This window comes from Chinchilla lanigera, unplaced genomic scaffold (assembly GCF_000276665.1).
Source record: "Chinchilla lanigera isolate Chin_1 unplaced genomic scaffold, ChiLan1.0 scaffold00006, whole genome shotgun sequence".
Lineage (NCBI taxonomy): Eukaryota > Metazoa > Chordata > Mammalia > Rodentia > Chinchillidae > Chinchilla > Chinchilla lanigera.
Window position 1 is genome coordinate 31,252,836 of NW_004955407.1, and position 6,106 is coordinate 31,258,941.

Below are 6,106 nucleotides of genomic sequence, written 5' to 3' on the forward strand. Positions count from 1 at the left end.
AAAGAGTATTTTGAGGAGCTACACCCCCGCCAGCAGTGCCATCTTGGGAGAAGGACATAACTATACAGGTCACCCCACCCCATTTGTGGTTCTGCACCCCAAGATTTCAGTTACTTTTGGTCAACTGTGGTCCAGTAGTACCAGATGAAAAATTCAGAAATAAACAGTTCTTAAGTATTAAGCTTCACATTGTTCCGAGTCATCTGATGAAATCTCACACTGTCCTCCTGGGACGTGAATCAGCCCTTAGTGCATTTGAGCTGTCTGCACTACATTAGTCACTCAGTAGCTGTCACAGTTGTCAGATTCTGCTGTCAGGGTGTCACAGTGCTTGTGTTCATGTAATCTCTCCTTTTTTTTTTTTTCTTTCTTTTTTTTTTTTTTGTCTTTTTTCGAGACAGGGTCTCACTATGTAGTCTAGGCTGGCCTTGACCTCATTTCGTAGCCTAGGCTGGTCTCAAAATCACAGAGATCCTCCTGCCTCAGCCTCCTGAGTGCTGGGATGACAGGCGTGTACCACCATGCTCGGCCTCAAGTAGCCTTTCTTTTACTTGCCCCAAGGTGCCAGAGTGAAGATCCTGCCACCTGAAGATGCCAAAGGGAAACCCTAAAGTGTTCCCCTAAATGAAAGGATGAAAGTGCACTAAGATATTTTAAAAGACCACATTTGCAGAACTTTTACTACAGTATATTGCTGTAAGTGTCCTATTTTATTATTAGTCATTGTTGTTAATTTCTTCCTTTGCCTCATTAAACTTTTTAATAGGTATGCGTGCAGAGGAAAAGCAGTATATACTGGGTTTGGTACCATTCATGGCTCTGGGCATCTGCTCATGGCTTTGGAGGTATCCCCAGTGCATACCAGGGACTACTGTGCCAGTGTGGGAAAGATGTGATTCAACCCGCCTGTGGGGAATTGAATGATCCTAAACAAAACATGTCCTTTTGATCATTTGTCTCAACTTAAGTATCAATTTTTGCAGCATTTCTAAAATCTTCACTGATGAAATTTTTAAAATAATTCTACCACAGGCTGAGGGACTCCTCTGCCCCTCCTCATACAGTGAGGCCATCATCACTTCACAGAGCATCAATCAGAAAAGTGCTACTTTAGACCAATCAGAAACTTGCTATTTTCAATCCTTCACTTAAATCTGGTGCTGTTCACAGGACCAATCAGAAGATGCTCTTTTCAATCCTTCATTTGCATATAGGCACAACCAATCAAAAGAACTATTTCTGAGCCTTCATTTACATGTCATGGAAAGCTAAATGAGGTTTTTAATGAGCCAGTTTATACATGGCTTGATGCCAAGTACATTTTTGATAGGCTGACTTTCTCAATGCTTTATTTGCATGAAAGAAAAATAACTGCTGATTTTGGATACAAAGCTCTCCTTTCCCCTAGCTTCAGGGCCTCTGTGAGCCCTTTTACCTGCCCACCGTCCCTTTGCAAAGCATACTGGGGGCACCAAGAACCTGGGAAGAAGCCATTCAGGACTCTCCATCTTGTAACAAGAGTTTTGATCTGTTCTGTTGTTTAATCCACAGTAGACAGCCAAAATAAATTTGTTGAGAGAATGGATAAATGAACTTGAAGGATGAGAATGGATAAATGTACTTGAAGAGTCAGAACTTTCATGACCAAAGAAGGTAAGATGAACATAGGCCTTTAGGTATTAATGATAAAATATTGTTTCTGAAGTACTTTAACAACAAATAGACCTAGTTTAACTTTTCTGTTGTACATATTTCAGGCGTGCACATGCCGTATCATTTCAGGTGATATACATATACAACCTGAAATGGTTACGGCAGTCAAGAAATCTTATATATCCATTGTTTTCTGTAGTACCTTTTTGTGTATAGTAAAAGGACCTAGATTCTACTTTCTCGGCAAATTTTGTTTTGTTTTGTTTTTGGTACCAGGAATCGAACTCAGGACCTTGTGCTTGCTTGGCAAATTTTGCAGTATAGCACACAATATTGTTAATTGTAGTCCTCCAGCTGTGTATCTTACATAACTCCAAGTAAGTAGCCTCTGACCTACATCGTCCGTTTCCCCACTACTGCACCCCACATGTTGTGTCCGTTCATCCCTCAAAGGACATAGGCTGTTTCCTCAGTTGGCTATTGTAAATGATGCTGCAATGAAGATTGAAATGCTGATATCTGAGGTGTTGATTTTGCTTCTTTTGGGTATATACCCAACACATGGACTGCTGGGGCTTATTATCATAAGAATTAGAGAGATAGGAGTTAGGATTCTATTATGCAGTAGAGACAGTAGCTCCAAAATGGATCAAGAACCCCAAAGAGCAGTCTGCTGAGTCAAGACCCTCCAGGGGATCTTACAAAAGCATCTTTCGGGTGTCCTGCGGCTGTAGAGGAGCCCCCAGAGCATGATCAGGGGGCCACCGGCTCAAGGAGGTATGGGCCTGCAAAGACACCGCATGAACGCTGAGGTAGGACAGAAAAAATAAAAGATAGTTAAAAAAGAGACAAATCATAATTAACAGTCGTACCTCATAAGGGCTGGAGATGTACCTCAGCTATATCACAGCATCTGCCTGGCAAGCATGAAACCCTGAGTTTGATTCCTGGTACCAAAAAAGAAAAAAAAATTAGGGGCTGGGGATTTAGCTCAGCGGCACAGCGCCTGCCTGGCAAGCGCAAGGTTGTGAGTTCGATTCCCGGTACTGGAAAAACAAACAAACAAAAATTACAAAAGAAAACAATTATACCTCCTAAAAAGACTGTAACTTGCAGGACCCAGCTAAAGTTGAGGTCTTACATCGACTGAATTAAAAAAGTAAGGTGCAGGAGCTGGGCAGTGTGTGTGTGTGTGTGTGTGTGTGTGTGTGTGTGTGTGTGTCTGTGTGTGTGTGTGTGTGTGTAGGCTATGAGCAGGGCCCTAGCAAAGGGAGTCACAGGTGGTTGGAAAAAGGTCAGGCCAAAGAGGAAGTCAGAGAGATCCAATAAAGGACATGCCCATGAGCAAGGCTGGCAGCACCCCCCAAAAAGGCCTAGTCAGATTGGTAAAATCTTCTCTCTCCAGAGCAAGATAGTTACACCCCTCTGCAGAATGTCTTTGTTGTGTCTCTACCGATAATTTTGGCCATGTAGTCACTTTTGAGTGCAAATACCCTAAGTATGGAGGCCGGGGATAGGGGGTGGGGGTGGGGTTAATGCTTTTCAGGCCCCTTCCCAGGATCATTTCCCTGGGGGCTCTGTGCTTTTGCATTACAATAAAGGGTGTTTTGTGCTTTTACTCTACAGTACTCTGCTCTGTCCTTGCCTAATAAGTCCTACTCTATCTCTTTCTGTGGTGTCCTGGAAGTTCCTTTTCTGCAACGGGAGTCAGCGAGCCTGGTACAGAGCGGTGGGAGAAGCTTGGGTGAAGACCCAGCCTGGTGAGAAACACTACACAGATTGGGTCCTTAAATGTATGTATTCTCCTATGTGGCAGAGATCATAGTGCTTGCCCAGTGGTCAGCGCTCCCTTCTAAACCCCTTAAAAACCTCCAGACAAAGCACCTGCTTGGGCATCCTGCTCAGGAGCTTAGTTCCTTGCTGTTATATCTTTTAAGTAAGTTTGCTCGTACCCTACTCATCCAGTTTCATTCATTCTTCATCATCGTGGGGCACAACCCCAGCACTGGGGTATCAGTGGGGTTGGTATATTGAGAGACTATGTATTGCTCTCCATAGTGGCTGTAGTGAATTTATGTTCCCACCAACAATGCGGGGATGAATAGCCTGGGATTAGAATTTTGTGTATGACACGTGTCACTGTCCAGGTGATTAAATATACAGCTAACTCAGAATTATGCAAAATTCTAATTGCTGGTATCCATCTTAGGACTGAAAAAATACCACCTCCCATCTCAACGACAACAATCTCTGCCTTAAGTTTTTTTTTTTTGTTTTGGCACTGGGAATCGAACTCAGGACCTTGCACTTGCCAGGCAGGTGCTCGTACCGCTGAGCTATATCCCCGGCCCAACAATCTCTTCCTAGTTTGTCTCATCTGGGTTCTACTTAGCTCTGATGTACTGGGAAGACTTCGGAGCAGCGGGATGGGTGGCAATCCCTCTGTGACATCTATGCAGGAGGTTTACAGAAAATGGCATCCTTCCTGAGCATAGCGGGGGTTGCAGAAGAAAAACTAACTTATGGAAAGAGAAAGATGAAATAAAGGAGCAGACAGAAGGGAGGGTCCTAAGAAAGAACAAGGAGGAAGTGGCAAATAAAGCAAACCCCAGAGTGAACTGCCACTCTGTCTGTGCAGCTCTTGGCCACAGGGGTCCCCAAGCACAAAGCTTCATTCTCACCAATTCCAGAACGCACGTTAAACTCCGCTTAGCCCTTAGCGCACACTGTGGTCCCACGGGAGGAGCCGTACCTCCTCCTCACTCCACACCATCAGTCTCTCTGGTTGCGTGGGCCACATTCTGCCTGTCACGTTCAAGCCACATCCCAGGGTGGAAAAGGATCCAAGCTACTGTAGGCATCTGTCCACTTTGTGGAGATAATGACTCCGTGACACTGACCTGGAACAGGAATGAACTCTTCAAAATCCCCTGTCCGAGTCCTCCTGGCACACCCCAGTTTGAAACACAGGGACTCTAGCGGGGTGTGGCAGAGCACGCCTGTAGTCCCAGCACTTGGGAGGCTGAGGCAGGAGGGTCACTGTGAGTTCAAAGCCAGCCTGGGCTACAAAGTGAGCTCAAGGTCAGCCTGAACTGCATAGTGAGACCCTGTCTCAAAAAGACAAAAAAAAAAAAAAAGAAACAAACACAGGGACTCTATGACTAGATGACAGCAGCAGGAGTACCCCAAAGCCACAGGACTGTGGAAAGCCGAAGTGGAAGGAATGGCCCTGCCCTAACAGTTGCAGGACTAAGATGAAACAGAGGCCCTCATATCCTGTGTGAAGTATTTAGATATCATAAATCCAAACAGCACAGCTAAACAAAATAGATCCCATCTTCCTGTCTCAACAAATGCCTTTTAGGGATCTGAAGGCAGGTTCCTGCACATTTGGAATTCTTGAACTTTGCCTGCTACTGGCCTTTCCTCCTCTCCTCAACCCCGACCCTTGTCACACTGGGAGGGACCTCTGCTCAGCACTCGGGGCACAACCCTCCCTTGGCCTATTCACAAAATCAAGGCTCTTTGGGCAGGGGATCCTGGGGTCTTGGGTATTCCCTCAGTGTTTTAGAACATGGTTCTCAACTGGGGGTACACAGGCACTGTCTGCAGACATTTTTGGTTGTCACAGCCTGGGAGGTGTCACAGGTGGAGGATGCTACTAGTATCTCATGAAAAGGGGCCTGGGATATAGCTCATTGTCACAGCACCCGCTTGGCAAGCTCGAGGTCGTGGGTTCAATTCCCAGTCCCACCCCCGCAAAAAAAGTATCTAAGGAGAAGAGACCAGAAGAGACTTATCAGCCCAACAGTGAGGCGGTGACAGAGTTAGGAGGACACAAATACTGTTAAGCACGGGATCACAGAGTTAGCAGTTCCTTTCCCCTGTTCTAGAAGCCGTGAGGGTGAATGGGAGCAGCTTCTCAGCTGTACTGATTCTTGGATGATGTCACCTGAGGAGGGACAGAAGAAGGCCTCTGGAGCCTGGCCTGGCACCCAGTGCCCACAGGTGAGAGTGGAACTAGGAAGGACACTCAGAATGCCTCTCATGCCGGGCGTTGGGGTGCACACCTGTAATCCTAGCACTCGGGAGGCTGAGGCTGAGGACTGTCATGAGTTTGAAGCCAGCCTGAACTAAGAGCGAGACCCTGTCTCAAAAACCAAGCCAAACCAAACCAAGCCAAACCAAACCAAGCCAGACCAGGCCAGGCCAGGCCAGACCAGGCCAGACCAAACCAAACCAAACCAAACCAAACCAAACCAAACCAAACCAAACCAAACCAAACCAAACCAAACCAAAATGCCTCTCATCGGCAGGATACAAAGCCTTTCCCCATACAAGGACTGTCCAGGCTTCCTCCGAACAGCCCAAGACTTTGTAACTCACTGTCCTAACGCAGCTCTTCGTATCTGTGAGCTGTGATCTTGGCAAGTTTACAATGAAGTGAAATCTG